General features: G+C 38.9%; 1 long non-coding RNA gene across 1 annotated transcript in view; it reads right to left on the minus strand.

The window, feature by feature from the left end:
• The window catches only part of LOC133618928 (uncharacterized), a 49,946-nt gene that overhangs the window by 4,282 nt on the left and 25,532 nt on the right, over positions 1 to 20,132 (minus strand). The window contains exon 3 of the long non-coding RNA XR_009817367.2: positions 16,043 to 16,603. This is a non-coding gene — a long non-coding RNA (uncharacterized lncRNA). The remainder of the gene's footprint in view (positions 1 to 16,042; positions 16,604 to 20,132) is intronic.

Below are 20,132 nucleotides of genomic sequence, written 5' to 3' on the forward strand. Positions count from 1 at the left end.
GTTAAAATAAAGCCAATAATACCATTTTTTGTGGTCTCCTTTAATGAGAAAAGTATCGAAAAATATGGAAAGACATAATGTGTACCCCGCCTTCCGCTCGATTGGAGCTGAGATAGGCTCCAGCGCCCCCCACAACCCCAAAGGGAATAAGCGGTAGAAAATGGATGGTTGGATGGATGGAAATACATTTTGGTATGGAGACAACCCTAATACACACACACACACACACACACACACACACACACACACACACACACACACACACACACACACACACACACACACACACACACACACACAGCGATAAATGCACTCTGGCTCACAACAATACAAGCGTTGAGGTGATATCTAATAATAATTAACATATATTTTAATAACATAGCATCTTAGCCTTTTTTATTTCGTGTGAAATATGCCAGAGTTCAAGTATGTATGTAGCTCTACAGTGTGTGACAATGGCGTGCTCCCCCCCCTCCCCCCCCCACACACACACTTGTGCTGACATTGTGTGCAACAAAGACGTCCCCGGCAGCCCCTCATTATAAATACATGTCATTGGATCACAGCTCGTCTGAATCCCTGCGAGTCTGCTGCGCTCTAAGTGGCCGTGACTGAGCCCTGAATGGGTGGCCGAGTGACAGCCACACCAATAGAGTGTGTGTGTGTGTGTGCGTGCGTGCGTGCGTGCGTGCGTGCGTGCATGCGTGTGTGTGTGAAGGGGAGGCCCTGGTCCTTTCCCTCCTCCCCACCCATCCAATGGGAACGGAATCTTCCCAGCAGGACAAGGTCAGAGGTCATGCTGTGTGTTGCACACTTACACTGGTGAGAGTGTGCAGGTAGGTGTACCTAATGAAGTGACTGCTTCAACAAAAATGGAGCTCACATACAGACAGTGTGTGAGTGTGTGAGTGTGTGTGTGTGTGTGTGTGTGTGTGTTCTTGTATTCCTACCCTTCTTAAAAACACGGAAAAGTACCTTCCAAATGAGGAGGTGTGAACAAGTTAGGACATAAATCATGGTCCCAATACTGGAAAACCATTGCATCTAATAGAGAATGTCTCATTTGCACCCCTGGTGGTGAAATCTATCAAAATGAGGGTGGTCCCAAAAAGGAGGGATTTTTTTCAAATTGACTGTGAGTCGGTTTTAAAAGTGCTCCCCCTCTGGTCAACATATGAAATAACAAGTGTGTGTAAAAATTGGAAGTGCTCCCCCTCTGGCCAACATATGTAATTACAAGTGTGTGTAAAAAATTGAAATGCGCCCCCTTTGGCCAAAATTAATACAAAAAATCTAATAAATATGTAAATAGAGACATACTGTAATAACCTGAAGTAAATAATGAAGATTAAAAACCAATTACAAACAAACAAAAAAACACAAATGTTTCCTTAAATCTTACCTTTTTTGTATTTGCATAGTATGTATATATTATTAATGTTGTAAATACAAATCTTTATATATCCAGAAAGGGTGGTCCTAAAGAGGTAAGCATTTTTTTTTCAGAGGTCTCAAGAAGGTAACAAATACAAGAAGTGTATGTCTCATTTTGCAGGCGAAAAAGAGGGCCACCATCCCAACGGGAACACAAACCAGGCCACGGTATTTTCCTTGCACACACACACACACACACACACACACACACACACACACACACACACACACACACACACACACACACACACACACACTTTTTCCATACACTTTCCCTTATTTCAAAGCTGTGCTAACCGAGTTCCTTCTTCTCCTCCTCACAGACTTTGACTCCAACCTGGGACCCCAGTAGAGAGGAGCTGGAGTCCAAGTCCGCATGAACGCTGCATGCTAACCCTTCAGCAGGAGGTAGGAGCAACATGTGCGTCCTACCTTTGCAACCTTAAAGACGGGGGTCCTGACACCATATCACATGTCACATGTCACAGGCAAAACACTCGTGAATATGGATGCCACCAAGACCAGATCTTTATGCTTTAATATCAAATCTAAATATGGATACTTTTGATATTTTAGTTCAGGGGTGTCCAAACTTTTTCCACCTTACTGACAAGTAGGGCTGCAACCATTGGTCGACATTGTCGACAATAACATTTGTCAACCGGACAGCGGGACAACGATTGGTCGACATTGTCAACAATAACATTTGTCAACGGGACAACGATTTGTCGACAATAAAATTTGTCAAGGGGACAACGATAGGTCGACATTGTCAACAATAAAATTTGTCAATGGGACAACAATTGGCCAACATTGTCAACAATAACATTTGTCAACGGGACAACGATTGGTCGACATTGTCAACAATAACATTTGTCAACGGGACAACGATTGGTCGACATTGTCGGCAATAAAATTTGTCAACCGCACAGCGGGACAACGATTGGTCGACATTGTCAACAATAACATTTGTTAACGGGGCAACGATTGGTCGACATTGTCGACAATAAAATTTGTCAACCGCACAGTGGGACAACGATTGGTCGACATTGTCAACAATAACATTTGTCAACGGGACAACGATTGGTCGACATTGTCAACAATAACATTTGTTAACGGGGCAACGATTGGTCGACATTGTCGACAATAAAATTTGTCAACCGCACAGTGGGACAACGATTGGTCGACATTGTCAACAATAACATTTGTCAACGGGACAATGATTGGTCGACATTGTCAACAATAACATTTGTCAACGGGACAACGATATGTCGACATTGTCAACAATAAAATTTGTCAATGGGACAACAATTGGCCAACATTGTCAACAATAACATTTGTCAACGGGACAACGATTGGTCGACATTGTCAACAATAACATTTGTCAACGGGACAACGATTGGTCGACATTGTCGGCAATAAAATTTGTCAACCGCACAGCGGGACAACGATTGGTCGACATTGTCAACAATAACATTTGTCAACGGGACAACGATTGGTCGACATTGTCAACAATAACATTTGTTAACGGGGCAACGATTGGTCGACATTGTCAACAATAACATTTGTTAACGGGGCAACGATTGGTCGACATTGTCGACAATAAAATTTGTCAACCGCACAGCGGGACAACGATTGGTCGACATTGTCAACAATAACATTTGTCAACGGGACAATGATTGGTCGACATTGTCAACAATAACATTTGTTAACGGGGCAACGATTGGTCGACATTGTCAACAATAACATTTGTTAACGGGGCAACGATTGGTCGACATTGTCGACAATAAAATTTGTCAACCGCACAGCGGGACAACGATTGGTCGACATTGTCAACAATAACATTTGTCAACGGGACAATGATTGGTCGACATTGTCAACAATAACATTTGTCAACGGGACAACGATAGGTCGACATTGTCAACAATAAAATTTGTCAATGGGACAACAATTGGCCAACATTGTCAACAATAACATTTGTCAACGGGACAACGATTGGTCGACATTGTCAACAATAACATTTGTCAACGGGACAACGATTGGTCGACATTGTCGGCAATAAAATTTGTCAACCGCACAGCGGGACAACGATTGGTCGACATTGTCAACAATAACATTTGTCAACGGGACAACGATTGGTCGACATTGTCAACAATAACATTTGTTAACGGGGCAACGATTGGTCGACATTGTCAACAATAACATTTGTTAACGGGGCAACGATTGGTCGACATTGTCGACAATAAAATTTGTCAACCGCACAGCGGGACAACGATTGGTCGACATTGTCAACAATAACATTTGTCAACGGGACAATGATTGGTCGACATTGTCAACAATAACATTTGTCAACGGGACAACGATTTGTCAACAATAACATTTGTCAACGGGACAACGATTTGTCGACAATAACATTTGTCAACGGGACAACGATTTGTCGACAATAACATTTGTCAACGGGACAACGATTTGTCGACAATAACATTTGTCAACGGGACAACAATAGGTCGACATTGTCAGCAATACAATTTGTCAACGGGACAACGATTGGTCGACATTGTCAACAATAACATTTGTCAACGGGACAACGATTGGTCGACATTGTCGGCAATAAAATTTGTCAACCGCACAGCGGGACAACGATTGGTCGACATTGTCAACAATAACATTTGTCAACGGGACAACGATTGGTCGACATTGTCAACAATAACATTTGTTAACGGGGCAACGATTGGTCGACATTGTCGACAATAACATTTGTCAACCGCACAGCGGGACAACGATTGGTCGACATTGTCAACAATAACATTTGTCAACGGGACAACGATTGGTCGACATTGTCAACAATAACATTTGTCAACGGGACAACAATTTGTCGACAATAACATTTGTCAACGGGACAACGATTTGTCGACAATAACATTTGTCAACGGGACAACAATAGGTCGACATTGTCAGCAATACAATTTGTCAACGGGACAACGATTGGTCGACATTGCCAACAATAAAATTTGTCGTGGACAATAGTCGTGACGTCATCACTCATGTTTTTCCGGGCAGAAGTGGGTCACTCGCAAAAACGTCCCCAGTGATAATGTGTAGTGTGTGGATAATTCCTCTTATTCGTGTTAAAAACATGAATATCTTGCTCATTTTGCAAAACCGACTTTATTTTTATGGCAGCACATCTGTGATACGTGAGCATTTAAAGACATGATGTTGGACATTTAGATGGAGGATGTGGACTCAACCTCGGTAAAAGTGTTAGCTTCTAACTTGCTAGCTAGCTAACAAGAGTGAGACCAATTTGTGTGGAAAATAACTTTAACTATCATTTTAGCCAAAGTCAGCCAGCTGAACTTTGTTGACATCGATTCAAGTACTTTTTAAAGCAGCGTCCATTTGCAATGTCTTAAAAAAGGCACTTAAACAAACGCAAACAGCGCACGTGCGCGCACACACGCATTCTTGTATTTGTTACCTTCTTGAGACCTCCGAAAATTGCCTACCTCTTTTAAGACCACCCTTTCTAGATATATAAACATTTGTATTCACAACATTAATAATATATACATACTATGCAAATATAAAAAAGGTAAACTTGTATTTTTTTATTTTTTGTTTGTAATTGGTTTTTAGTCCTCATTATTTACTTCAAGTTAGTACAGTATGTCTCTATGTACATATTTTTATTTTTTATTTTTATTAATTTTGGCCAAAGGGGGCACATTTCAATTTCTTACACACACTTGTTATTACATATGTTGGCCAGCGGCGGAGCACTTCAATCGTTTACACCAAGGTGTTATTTCATATGTTGACCAGAGGGGGAGCACTTTTAAAAGCGACACACAGTCAATCTGAAAAATCCCTCCTTTTTGGGACCACCCTCATTTTGATAGATTTCACCACCAGGTTACAGTATAAATAAATATTTATGAATTAATTAGTCATCTTTGTTGTTAGTTAGCACTTGCCTAAAATAACTTAGGCTGCATTTAAAAGTCAATGGAAAAATTAGAACCATTAAATATGTGTACGCTTTATTATGTAATTAGTCGACTAATCGTTAAGATAATTGTTGACTATGAAAATAATCGTTAGTTGCAGCCCCACTGACAAGGCAAAGTGTGCGGGGGCCACACTGAATTTTTTTTATTTAAAAATGATAAAAACAGATTATGTCAGCTTTGTGTTATTGATGATTAAGTATAATATTATTAATTAATACTTAGAACATTTCAGCTTTTTTTTTTTTTTTACTGTTTTCTTACATGTTGTTGCTGTTTAATTGTAATGTAATAATTGAATGAAAATGGTTTATTATCTATTGTATAACCGAGCGTGTCAAAGATTCTGTCTGTATGAAAATATTCATGTCCAGTTACACATTTAATTAACAGTGTTTATTATGGTTGTTATTTTTCAAATCAATTCATAAGTTACTATTATTTTATTTTTCAATGACCTAACTAAACTGTGTTTATATTTGAGGTATATTTTATTTTTATTTTGAGAGTTTTTAATATTTTAGATCAAGGGTGTCTAAAATGTTGTGCTATAGGCAACTAAGTATATTATTATTCATTTAAATCTTTCACCTTTTTCTGATTGGAAGGTTAAAATGTATTTTGTGTCCAAATAACAGGGTATTTTTTACTCAATTCTAAGTAATTTACCACGATTAATTGTGATTAATCCAAATTTCAAAGTGTGATTAATTTGACAAATGTGACAACATACATGTTTATAAAACCGGAGTTATTTTATAGTATGTTATGTGATGTTATGTTACAATGTGATGTCATGTAATGTTATGTTACTTTACAGCAGTCCCTCTCAAATAGTGGAGTGATGCTTTATCAGTATCATGCAGTATCGTGCTTCAAAAACTGCTCTGCAAAACATGCTCGTTGTAGCCATTAATCCTAAAAAACAAACTGAACAAATGGTTTTATTCATTTTTGTTTAGGAGGTTTAAGTGTTTTGTATATTGTGCTCCTGAATTCATTTTGCTGATCACTTGTAACAGAAAACAGTTGAGAAGCACTACATGCAATAAGCTGTATTATAGTATGTTATGTATGCAATAGTAAAGTATATTATGTTACACTACAGTACATTTTATAGAATGCATTACGTTATAGTATATGTTATAGAATGCAATTTTTCCTTTTGTTACAGTATGTTGTTAATATTATGCAATTTTAAGCTATTTTAAAGTATAATGTAATATGTTTTAAGTATGCAATGTTTTGTTACAGAAAATGTTGTTATACAATGGATTTTTATGTTATGTTAGTATGTTATAGTATGCTATGTTATGTAATGATATAGTATGTTATGTAATGATATAGTATGTTATGTTATAGTATGTTATATTATGTAATGTTATGTTATCTTATAGTATGTTATGTTATGTTATAGTATGTTATGTTATGCTATAGTATGTTATGTTCAAATATGTTGTGTTACACTGCAGTACGTTATGTTACGTTAAAGTAAGTTTTGTTAGTTTGTTTGTTATGATATGCAATGTTATAGAATAATATGTTGTTACAGTATATTATGTTATAGAATGCCATTTGATGTTATAGTGTTTTGTTATTTTATAGTATAAAGTTAAAGTTAAAGTACCAATGATTGTCACACACACATACGAGGTGTGGCGAAATTATTCTCTGCATTTGACCCATCATCCTAGATCACCCCCTGGGAGGTGAGGGGAGTAGTGAGCAGCAGCAGTGACCACGCCCGGGAATCATTTTTGGTGATTTAACCCCCAATTCCAACCCTTGACGCTGAGTGCCAAGCAGGGAGGTAATGGGTCCCATTTTTATAGTCTTTGGGATGACTCGGCCGGGGTTTGAACTCACAACCTACCGATCTCAGGGCGGACACTCTAACCACTAGGCCACTGAGTAGGCTATGTAGTGTTGTTACAGTATGTTATGTAACAGTAGTAAGTTATGCTATAATATGTTATGTTTTCTGTATTTTGTATGTTTTATTGTTAAAGTAAGTTATCTATTGTATGTTTTGTTATGTTACAGTATTTTGTGCTATAGTACATTATATGTATTTTGTATTATGTACTGTATGTTTTATGTCACAGTAAGTTATCTATAGTATGTAATGTTATGTAACAGTAAGTTATGCTATAGTATGTTATGTTTTATGTAGAGATGTCCGATAATATCGGCCGATAAATGCGTTAAAATGTAATATCGGAAATTATCGGTATCGGTTTTTTTTATTATCGGTATCGGTGTTTTGTTGTTTTTTTTTGTTTTTTTTAATTAAATCAACATAAAAAAACACAAGATACACTTACAATTAGTGCACCAACCCAAAAAACCTTCCTCCCCCATTCACACTCATTCACACAAAAGGGTTGTTTCTTTCTGTTATTAATATTGTGGTTCCTACATTATATATCAATATATATCAATACAGTCTGCAAGGGATACAGTCCGTAAGCACACATGATTGTGCGTGCTGCTGGTCCACTAATAGTACTAACCTTTAACAGTTAATTTTACTCATTTTCATTAATTACTAGTTTCGATGTAACTGTTTTTATATGGTTTTACTTTCTTTTTTAATTCAAGAAAATGTTTTTAATTTATTTATCTTATTTTATTTTTTTATTTTTTATTTTTTAAAGTACCTTATCTTCACCATACCTGGTTGTCCAAATTAGGCATAATAATGTGTTAATTCCACGACTGTATATAGCGGTTGATATCGGTATTGGTAATTAAAGAGTTGGACAATATTGGAATATCAGATATCGGCAAAAAGCCGTTATCGGACATCCCTAGTTTTATGTATTTTGTATGTTTGATTGTTACATAAATGAATCTATAGTATGTTTTGTTATGTTACAGTAAGTTATGCTATAGTATGTTATATGTTTTATGTATTTTGTACATTTTATGTTGCAGTAAGTTACCTATAGTAAGTTTTGTTTTGTTACAATATGTTAATTGTTTTCTTCTAATATGCAATGTGAAGTTATGCTACGGTGCAGATTGATATCTTATGTTCAATTATGCAGTGTTATGTTATGATATAGTACGTGATGCTACGTTACAGAATGTGATGTCATAAGATGTGATCTTATGTTACTGTAATTAAATATATATTTGTTAAACTTACAAGTGTCACTATACTGTCTGCATTTCGGTATACAATTAACACTTGTCGGTTATTTTATTTACAATTTAAAAGCTAATAAAACATTTCTAAAATATATATATTGCTAAAAAACAGAAAGCAGCGCCTTTTTTGTAATCAAAACATGTGTTACTAAAAATTCTACAAAAAAAGGTTGTGGAGTTGTGCGGTTGTACAACACTACAAACAATTACAACCATACATGTTGTTGAATCAATACTTCTCGGACAGCGTACTGTTGGTGTATATCATCTGTGATATACAGTAGGAGCTACTGTAAATGTGCATTTGATCACAGCTCCACATTCAGAGCATGTATAGAAAATGTCGAGTTTTTTTTGGAACAACACGGCCGAGAAGAGAGAACACAAGGAGGAAACATTTTGAAATGGAGAATAATGGAAAGCCTTCAGGAGAACGCGAGAGAACGAGGGACAAAGAGAGATGTGAGCTTTGAAAGAAAAAAAAGACGTGTCAATGCGAGCCTCCTTTAGGCATGAGTGAGAAACAATGAGGCCCGGTGGTGTGCGAGTGGTCGGGGAACCACGCTTACACACACACACACACACACACACTACACACTCCACACTCCACTGAGGCCGAGCCTGTGGCAGTGAGGCCGGTCTATTGAGGAGTTGTCCCTTTCTGTCCAGCTAATGAAGCCTGCAGCCACCAGCATAAAGAAAGCACTGAGGTATCTTCTTGCATCCACACCCCCTCTTCATAGGGATGCTGCCTTGCTCAAAGGGAGGAAGGAACAGCTTTGTGGAGTACCTTGCTTCGGGAAATGCAGTTTATGTATATTACTTACTGTATGTGTACTCTCAGCATCACCACGATTAACACCGTGAACTCATTTTCTTACTAATGTGCATCAGTGCTTTCTAGAATGATGCTATTCGGTGTTAATGTGTTGATACAGGTCCATGACAAAATGTGTTTTTTGACCCTCGCCTAACACAACTGGGACAAAAATGTACAGAATAACCCCAAATCTTTATTAACTGTAACATTTTAACATTCTTAACTATTCTAAAAGTAAGAAAAAAAATAAAACCAAACAACTTGAGTTGCATAACAAGCATATTTATGCCAGCGTCTGTTTAATGTATGCTGTTGATGTTTAATTATTCACTGTCGTGGTTCTATTGTGCCCAGCAGCCATGTGCCACATCCTGTTCTATGGTTATCGTTACATTTCCCCCTCACTGTACAGTACAGGCCAAAAGTTTGTACACACTTTTTCCTCATTCAATGGGTTTTCTTTTTTTCATGACTATTTACATTGTAGATTGTCACATCAAAACTATGAATGAACACACGTGGAGTTATGTACTTAACAAAAAAAGGTGAAATAACTGAAAACATGTTTTATATTCTAGTTTCTTCAAAATAGCCACCCTTTGCACACTCTTGGCATTCTCTCGATGAGCTTCAAGCACACCATTTCAGGTGACTACCTCTTGAAGGTCAGCGAGAGAATGCCAAGAGTGTGCAAAGCAGTAATCAGAGCAAAGTGTGGCTATTTTGAAGAAACTAGAATACTAAACATGTTTTCAGTTCTTTCACCTTTTTTTGTTAAGTACATAACTCCACATGTGTTCATTCACAGTTTTGATGCCTTCAGTGACAATCTACAATGTAAATAGTCATGAAAATAAAGAAAATGCATTGAATGAGAAGGTGTGTCCAAACTTTTGGTCTGTACTGTACATGACTGGTTCAAATAGATCCTTGGAATACATTTTCACTTTGATACATTTTGTACATTAAATATACTAAAAGCAACATCAATAAATGCCAAACTATCTGAACAAAACACCTCAGCATTGTGTTATACTGCATGTAATAAAGCAAATTAGTGTAATATCTAATCTAACCCCCTTTAGATATTTTATTGTATTAATTATTCTCTACTAATATTCCTATTATCTCGCCAACGAGCACGCACAAACACCACATAAAGTAAGACGCACAGGTCATCGGTCATTTTGGTTTTCATGTCCCAATTCAAAAATTTGTGCCAAATACTTTTTTTTTTTCATTTGTGAAATGTTGTAACTATTGTGTTTTTTTGCGGGCCATTCAAAAACGAGCTGCGTGCCACAAACGGGCCCCACTTTGGAGAGCCCTACTTTAGACGCTCACAGACCTTTTCTGGAGATGTGTTAATTTTTTCCTAGTAAGCTAGCAAGCTACGGAGTTTGCCGCCAATGTATTTCTTGTTTAAGTGAATTAATTAACTCATATTATTTTTTGCATATTGTAAACATTTATATTCATCTTGGAGAAAGCGAACCACCAAGTTGAACTAAATAGTGGTATTTCAGTTTGAGCACATAATAAGATAAGGCCCCTTCGTTTGATATTCGCAGGTGGATTGGATCACTTCTCAAAAGAGAGAGGCCCTAATTGGGACTTTGGAATGCAAAAGTGATAGCCCTATCCTTGAGAAGAGACTACATGTTCAGCCCAACGCTAACATTTAGTTTCTTTCTTTCTTTTAGTTTATTTCGAACATGAACACACTTACAGCATAATACATCACACAATTTAATATCATTTCTGTTTACATCATGTCCGAAAAGGAGTAGGAAGAAGCAAAGCATATTTAATCCTACCCCTTTCCCACTTCAGAGCGTTTACAAATATATACATTCATTTACTGACCTTTTCATAGTAAAATGACATCCGTGAATGAGCAATACAACAGTTTTGTAATATGTAATTAGTTAAGTCAGTCATTATAAACATACTGAGATGAAGAATATCTTATTTTTAACAAGGTTCAAAGTATTTCTCATAGTTCTTCTTCTTTGTTCTTTGTAAGCACTATTCATTTGAACAACCTCTTAAACTGGATCATATCAGTACAATGTTTAACTTCTTTACTTAATCCATTCCATCATTTAATTTCACATACTGATATGCTAAAGGTTCTAAGTGTTCTACGTGCATACAAATGATTTTCCTCTTAGGTTATATTTCTCCTCTTTAGTTGAGAAGAATTGTTGTACATTATTTGGTAGCAGGTTATAGTTTGCTTTGTACATAATTTTAGCTGTTTGCAATTTTACCAAATCATCGAACTTTAGTTTTGACTTCAGCCGGTGATTTTCAGACACTTACACACAAACTTCTCCTATTATCGGGCTGATGTAACAGTTGGTTGGGGGGCGCATAATAGATGAAAATAACATAACATAACATAACATAACATGGTCAGGATGTGCTTTCCTGACTTAGCACACACAGAGACAGGAAGGAGGAATATAAAAACTGATGGTTTGGTTTCTCCAAGTTAGGAGTCCTTTTTTTTGACCTGACCTCCTCCAGGAACTGCAGTCCTGTATAATGACGCTCGCTTGTAATAAAGCAACTTTTAGTTCAGTAAAGTGTCTCCGACGTCTCTTTTGATCCAGCCGCACTGCCGTGTCGTCCTTCTGTCCGGACGAGGATGACCAGACCAGAAATACACATAATTGTAAAGTGTATAAAAAGGAGTGTGGAAGCTGGACAAATAAGATGGCAAAAAGCAACCACTTTCATGTGGTATTGGACAGAAAGGAGGACTTTTTTTCTCCTCCATTTGAAAATGTGGACGTTATCATCACTACTGTCTGATTCCAATCAATGCAAGTCATCAGAATCAGGTCATACACCAACTTATATTCTTGTCTTCATGAAAGAAAGGAATGTTGAACATGCTTGTATTCCATGTGAACAAAAACCTCTCTTTCATAAATAAATCAATATAAATGATATATATGAATGAGGTAGATCCCCTCCACTTGGTCAATTGAAAAGTAGCTCACCTGCAGAAAAAGTGTGGGCACAACTGATGCAAAACATATTTTTTGTATTCATTTGGACTTCAAAGGGTGGTTTTTGTGGAGGTCACGGGCGTGGCCGTCTGACCTCCGCATGTCTGATTCGCCTCCTCTTAAGTCCCGTCCAGACTGGGCGAACAAAAGACGCCCCTGCTTATCAAAACCACTTCATTAGCATGCCGCGAGGGCCCAGACGACAAGCAAAGAACCAGACAGCCTCTTCAACCGGTCGTGACCCTTGAACTCTAGGGTCCTCCTTCACCCGCTTACACAACTGCGGGGCGTCTGTGTCGCGTTCCCACGCTCCGGCACGTTTATTTCAGACACGGCGCAGTTTTGCGTCAGTCTTTATCCTCCATGTGCGAGCACGTGAAGGGTAAACTCCTGACTTTTTCCTCCCTTCCTCTTCCTGATTGCTCGCCATTGGTCCGACGCGGATCGGCCGTCTCCTCATTGGACGGCGGCATAAGCGACGCGGAGCAGAAGTGTTATTGCCGAATGGAGGGGGAAAGAAGAAGAAGAAAAGAAAGGGTTTGCGTCGCCGCACGGCATATGGACGCCACTTTATGCAAATTACTGAGATGCATTTTCACAAACGCAGACAAACGACCCCCCCTACACCCAGCCTCTCATTAATGGGCTACTAAAAAGCAGACACCCCCCTCCCCCCTCCCCTTCTCCTCAAATAATAACCACTCCACTAGGAGCCCCCCCCCCCCCCCCCACCCCCTCCACGCCGGTCTCGCCTCTCTCAAACCCCTAAAATGCGCCCCCCAACTGTAGAAAACCATGTGATTCGCCTGACCGCCATTTTGCTTCTGAAGCAGCTGACAGACCCCTGTTTGTGTGGACTAATGACAGCCGTCCAATCAAACGGCACGGTTTAATTTCACTTCCTGCAACGATGTTGTGCCAGTCGCCGTGGTAACCAGACTATCATCCTATCACGACCTAGCTTGATTGGAGTGCGAGTGCTTAATGCTTTCGTCGGCGCATTATTTATACGCGTGTGTGCAGGAGGGACGGAGCTATCTGATTAAAAAAAAAAAGGGGGCTTAATCTTTTCTCGTCACATTTGCATGCAAACGCCATATGGCACGGCGGGCAGCCTTAATCTCAACGGAAAACCGACAAAAACAACACGACTAGCGCTAACCGCTTACCCCTTATCCGAGCGTCGCCTGCTTTCCCCGCGATGGCCGTCAACAATTTGGCGAAGGTTATGCAAATGCAATTAGCGCCCGACTAAAAAGGCTAAAAGCACACCGATAGCGGCGCCACCATTTTTTGGCACGGAGGAAAGTCTGGCGGCCATTTTGTCTGAAGCTGTGCCCGTTTGGATGGGAAAAAAAGCCCACAAACACAGACTCACACAAGAGAAAGGGCGATGACGAAGGTTTGTGATTGGAGCTCTGCAGCTGCATGGCAAACACGCCATAAACAGCTGCATGGGTCAGAGAATTGTATCTAACTTTTAAATGCTGCACTCATTTTGTCATTAAAAACCCTTTTAGCACGAATCATTATAGTTGTTGGAGGCGTGTGTTGTGCTTTTGTGGCTTTTTGTAACACGTTATCTACAAGAAAGGACCAGAAGTGTCGTGTTGAACCATGCTTACTATTGTTTCTACTTCCTGTTTGCTTTGTTTAACTTCCTGGCATCTCACATGCTTGCTGTCTTTTGCTCCAAAAGTAAAGCACGACAAACTTTTTTATATTATATTAGTGTTTTGTTTGAGAGCTAATAAAGCAAACATTTCCCCGTCCATTATTATTTTGATCTGTCTGAGAGGGACAAGCAGTAGAAAATGGATGGACGGATGGACGGATGAGCAATAAGCCAAATGGATGGTGTGCCTTGTTTTATATTGGTAGGTTTCTACTTCCTGTTTCTCCCCACTTCCTGCTACGCTTGCATCTTGTAATATGAATGTAGATTGGATACCTTCTTTATTTTATAGTATTTTTATTATTATACATCAACAATGTATTCTGTGAATTGTGAATGTAGCAAAGTTTAGTCACCCATTATTAGGGACCGAGTCCCTTTGGGACAGAGGACCCTATTGTATTTCTAGCGTTTTATTATTATACCGCCGCCTCTTTGAGCTGTAATTTGACCCCCTTAACACGCTTCAAAACTCACCAAATTGGACACACACATCAGGACTGGCGAAAATTGCGATCTAATAAAAAAAAAAAAAAAAAAACTCAAAATTGCGTTCTAGCGCCCCATAGGAAGAAAACACAGACAAAACTGCCTGTAACTCCCAGTAGAAATGTCGTAGAGACATGAAACAAAAACCTCTATGTAGGTCTCACTTAGACCTAGATTTCATACACTGACAACCCCCAGCAAAAATCAACAGAAAGTTTGCGATTCCCCCTTCAAAACAAAAGTTGTGTAAAAACAGTCACCTTTTTTCAAACATTATCTCCTCTGAGCGCGTTTGTTGTGTCGGCTTCAAATCAGCACAGAAGAGAGATTGAACTCTTTTGATTGAAAGTTTTAATTACTGCTCCGGTTTGGATTTTATGAGCCCTCAAAGTTGGTCCCGTCCATCGCTGCTTGCAGCTTTAATTAAGTTTGTTCTGTTAAGGCATGTTTAATGCTTGCGAGGCATTTTTATTTGGTAGGTCTCTACTTCCTGTTTTCTTGTTCCCCACTTCCTGCTACTCTAGCATCTTGTGCTAGCTTGCTAACTGTAGCTTAGCTATAGCTTCTTTTTTTTAAGCATAGTTTTTTTTACTTACCTATGTATTGTTAATGTATTTTTGTACTTGTGCAAGAGTGAACGTAGCAACATTTATCCACTTATCATTAGGTTGTTTTGAGCATGTTTATTTTTGTACAGGCTTTTTTTGGTAGGTCTCTACTTCCTGTTTTCTTTTTGCTACTCTAGCATCTTGTGCTAGCTTGGATAGCTTTATATTTAGGAATTGTTTACATACATTTGCGGTGAATTTATTTTTATACATCTGTGAGAATGAATGTAGCAAAGTTTATCCACCCGTTATCAAGTAGTTGTTTCTGTTAAGACACGTGCCTGGTTTTTTTGTAGGTCTTTACTTCCTGTTTTTTGTTTGCCCACTTCTGGCTACTTTAGTAGTACTTTTGTAGGAAGTTTTTACATACAATGGCGGTTTATTGCTTTTTCAACTTGTATGAGAACATTTTGTCACCCAATATTAACTTAATGGAGTTTAGGGAGGGGGGGGTACCCACATATGCGGTCCTCTCCAAGGTCTCTTATAGTCATTCACATCGACGTCCCACTGGGGTGAGTTTTCTTTGCCCTTTTGTGGGCTCTGTACCGAGGATGTCGTTGTGGCTTGTGCAGCCCTTTGAGACACTTGTGATTTAGGGCTATATAAATAAACATTGATTGATTGATGATTGATTTTTAAAAGTGTATTGTTTCTAACTAATACACAAAGTACCAATCAAAGATAGTTTTTTCTTGCCATCAAATGATAAGGTGTAGTAACCTCCGCGTACATAACAGTTAACGATATTCAATTTCCAAAATATTCCAAACATAATTAATGGGAAAAAAATATTGAAATCTGTACAGAATGAAATGTAAAAAAATACTTACGATTATATTGTTTTCTTTGCTGTTCAGTCCATTTTTTTCTGGGAGGAGGGGGAAAAAGATTGTCTGGTTTGCAAAAGACATTTGTTCAGGCTGTTGAAACGAGTCAAAAGTCCTAAGAAAGAAGGTGGAGAATAAGTCAATCTGTTGCAGCTGGAGAAAAAAAAATATCCCTTTTGGCTGTGTCTCAGCTTTCAGGGTGCTGGGGTGGGAAGTGATGGGGGATCCCCTTCAGCAAAACCACACAAGTGGAGAAAGGGGGTCCGGTCCAGTTGAGAGGGCCCGTCCTTTGGAGGCCTGCGTGCCCCCAGGCCACAGAGAACCAGAGGAAAGCCCCACTTCAAGGCGAGCGTGTTTGGTATTGATTTCTCCTGCTTCTCGCCTTCAGGGAGCTTCTCCATCCCTCCTCTGCCCACTCGCCCAGCTCGGACCTCTGGGTGGAGGTGTGGACCACAGGCGGAGGAAGACAAGAAGCCCCTGGCCATGATGATCACGATGAGGATCTGCACTGGGGGTCTCGGAGTTCAGTCATCCCTCCTTGCTACCGCCCACGCGTGTTTCCATCTGTAAAAGCCAAAAACAACACTAAAGTCTTTTAGCAAATCTCACCTTTGGCATTCAGCGTCCCTGCGTTCAATGCAAATGTAAATGTAAACAGTAGGGCTTTGATTAAAAACATGTGGGAAGAAAACGCCAACTTGTTCTTTGCTAACCTGCCCTCGGGCGCTCACTGCTGTGCGCTAACAAATGAAAAATGGCCGTTTCAAACGCACTCTTATAATGGAGACGTTTGTGCAGGAAAACACATCATTCTGGTTGGAAATGATCACAGCTCTTACTGTAGTAAACAATTACAGCCTCCTTATTAAATTGACATTTTTATAATATGTGTTGCGATACCACTGATTTTCTTTCCGATCCAATACCGAGTAAAATTCCTGAAATATTTGGAGGCGCATAGGGGCGGAGCTCTGTGCCTTGTTCAGACAGCAGCAGCTCTTCCGCGTTATTAGCGATGTCAATGATACAAAATGTGGATTAATACGATCATGCTTTGATTGTCAAAAATGTTGTTGGTGTAACATGCATAGGTATAAAAGAAAGGGCATCTCTATCCTCCTTCAAAACCACAATAAAAGTACACCTCCAGGCAACTTCAACCCTAAACTAACACCCTCCCCGGATTGTTAATAATCAAATGTAAACAATCAAATGCAGATATTTTTCTTATGCCTTCTGATCTCTCTCTCTCTCTCTCTCTCTCTCTATGTCCACTACTTGCTGTAAATATCCTACCAAATCAGACCTCCACTGTTTCAATATCCATTTCTCTGTTCTCAATTGTTGATGACTGATGATAAAAACCAAACCTACCCCCCCCCCCCCCCCCCCCACCCGAATTGTAAATAATAAATAATGTAAATAATTCAATGTATACACCCTGATGATTATCTTGTGTGATTATGATGATATATGGTATATATGATAGTATATATCTGTATCATGAATCAATTTAAGTGGACCCCGACTTAAACAAGTTGAAAAACTTATTCTGGTGTTACCATTTAGTGGTCAATTGTACGGAATATGTACTGCACGGTGCAACCTACTAATAAAAGTCTCAATCAATCAATCAATCAATGCGACATTCCTACCCCAATAAATGCTTTTGATCATTCCTACATGACGTCTTGTACTTGTATTCAAGCTTCCTTATTGTTTACGGTGTCATGCTGCAGAGGGGTTGGCCAGCCTGCTATTTTTTTGCAAATGACATTAATAACATCCTGTCATTTGGTTTTCTACACCAAAATTCATCTATTTATTCAACTTCATCTTCTTCTTCTCCAGATTTTGGCGCGCTCTACCTTCCACGTTTTTCACCCGATTCAAACCGTTCCAACTTCAAACTGTTCAGCCTATTCGGGAATGGCGGGCTTTTCCTTGACAAATTCAAAAAATTCCCAGATTTCCCAGAATTCCAGGTTTTCCGGGACATTTTTCCCCATTCAAAATGAATTGGTCATTTTTCAAACTGCCACCATTTCCACATGTTTCAACCTATTCAAACCACCTTCAACACATTCCACCATTCTGGGGATTCAAACTACCCTTTTTCCAAGTTCAAAAAAAGTCCAGGATTTTCCAGAATTCCTGGTTTTCCTAAACCCTATTTCTACCCTATTTTTTTTTTCTGGCGACTACTCCTCCCCACATTTTTCAACCCACTTCAACCGTTCCACTGTCAAAACATTCCTCTTAATCAGGACAAAAAACTAAGTTATTTTTTGAACTGGAAAAGTTCCCGGTTTTCCCGAAATTCCAGGAATTCCGTAATACCATTTTTCAATTCAACATGTTACTACTTCAATATTTCTCGACAGATTTGAAAAATTCCAACACCAACCATTTCAGCTCATCACACCATTCAAGTTTTTTTGTTTTTTTTTACAATTTTCAAAAAAATTCCCACTTTTCTCGAAATTCCCTAATTTTTGGGTAATTCCCATTGAAATGAATGGGACATTCTTCAAAGTTCCACAACTCCCACATTGTTTATCTGATTCAAACTTTTCTAACTTCAAAATATTCAGCCTGTTTGGGAATTGTGTGCTCTACTTCAACAATTCCAAAACAAATTCCAGGATTCCAGTTCAACTTCAGCATTGGAGCATTCACATGCATTTCCTTCATGAATGGCCTCATCTAGTTATTTATTTAATCTTCTAATAGATTATAAAATAACACCAATATAATGGCAACAATCACTACAGAGTAGACTCAATTCCGTGTAAAAAAAACAAAAACAAAAAAACCCCACATATCTTATGCCAGAAAATATGTGTCCCACGTATGTCCCCAATATGTACGAACATGTGGATTATATGTACAGGCTTGGCATTGTACAAAACTTGTGAATTTGGACTCATTTTATTAATCACAAAAAAACTTAGTAGGGGATACAGAATATTTCAGGATATTTCTGTGCTGCCATTAAATCTTCGTTACGGTACCAAAATATTGGTATCGAGACAATCCTAGTATAAAGGTAGGGTGTCCAAAGTTTTTCCACCAAGATCCGCATCTTATAGAATAAAAATGGTGGTGTGCCATTTTGTTATTTTTATATTTTTAATTCTGCATTAAAAAACATTATACTTAAAGACAAAGCTTTATTATATTTAGTATCACCCCATCACTATTTTCTCTTTGCGTTGCACCTTCCTTTGTTTTGTCCTCATTTTTGTTTAAATGTATTTCCATAGCCGACAGATAATAAAATGCACTTTGGAGACCCCAAGTTCATTATAAGGGTGTTTAAGTGTATCCTGTCTCCTGCCACATGGTGTTTTTTCTGGTGACGACGCTAACGCCGTGTCATCTTTTACGAGTGTTCTTTTCTAAGCACAACAAATTGCAGAGGCCTGCGTCACATTCATGGTGGTGTCACACTCACAGGACAAAGGACACCGTTGTGTCGTGTCACTTGGACTTGCCTTTCAATAAATACGAGGGGGGGGCAGAGTACGGCGACCTTGGCCTGGGCACCGAAGTGAGGGGTGGAGATTTCGGACACAATACCCCCATTGAGCGGGGGTCCCTGCATGGGTGTTAACTCTCCATTCCTTCACACACAAAGGCGGCCCCCAATGTTGGTTCAGGGCAGCCCTCCTCCGCCCGGCGAGGAAGAATGGCGACGCATTATTAAGACGGGGAGGAGAGGGGAGGGGAGAATATGTTTGTGCACTGGGAAGGGAGGAGGGGGGGTCTCTGTGACCCCAGGGAACACAACAGAGACGTGTCCGTGAACACGTCACATTTGGCCTTGAATAATCACACGCTTTAAGATGACATCATAAACTGTTGGTCAACGTGTCGTCCTCATGTCATGAGGTACTGATTTTGGGGGCTTTTCATCAAAATGATTGAGAAATACATTATAATAATATTTCACTAGGGACTGCCGATATTATCGGCCGATAAATGCTTTAAAATGTAATATCGGAAATTATCGGTATCGGTTTCATAAAGTAAAATTGATGACTTTTTAAAACGCCGCTTTGTACACGGACGTAGGGAGAAGTAAAGAGCG

The sequence above is a fragment of the Nerophis lumbriciformis genome, linkage group LG19 (assembly GCF_033978685.3).
Source record: "Nerophis lumbriciformis linkage group LG19, RoL_Nlum_v2.1, whole genome shotgun sequence".
Classification (NCBI taxonomy): domain Eukaryota; kingdom Metazoa; phylum Chordata; class Actinopteri; order Syngnathiformes; family Syngnathidae; genus Nerophis; species Nerophis lumbriciformis.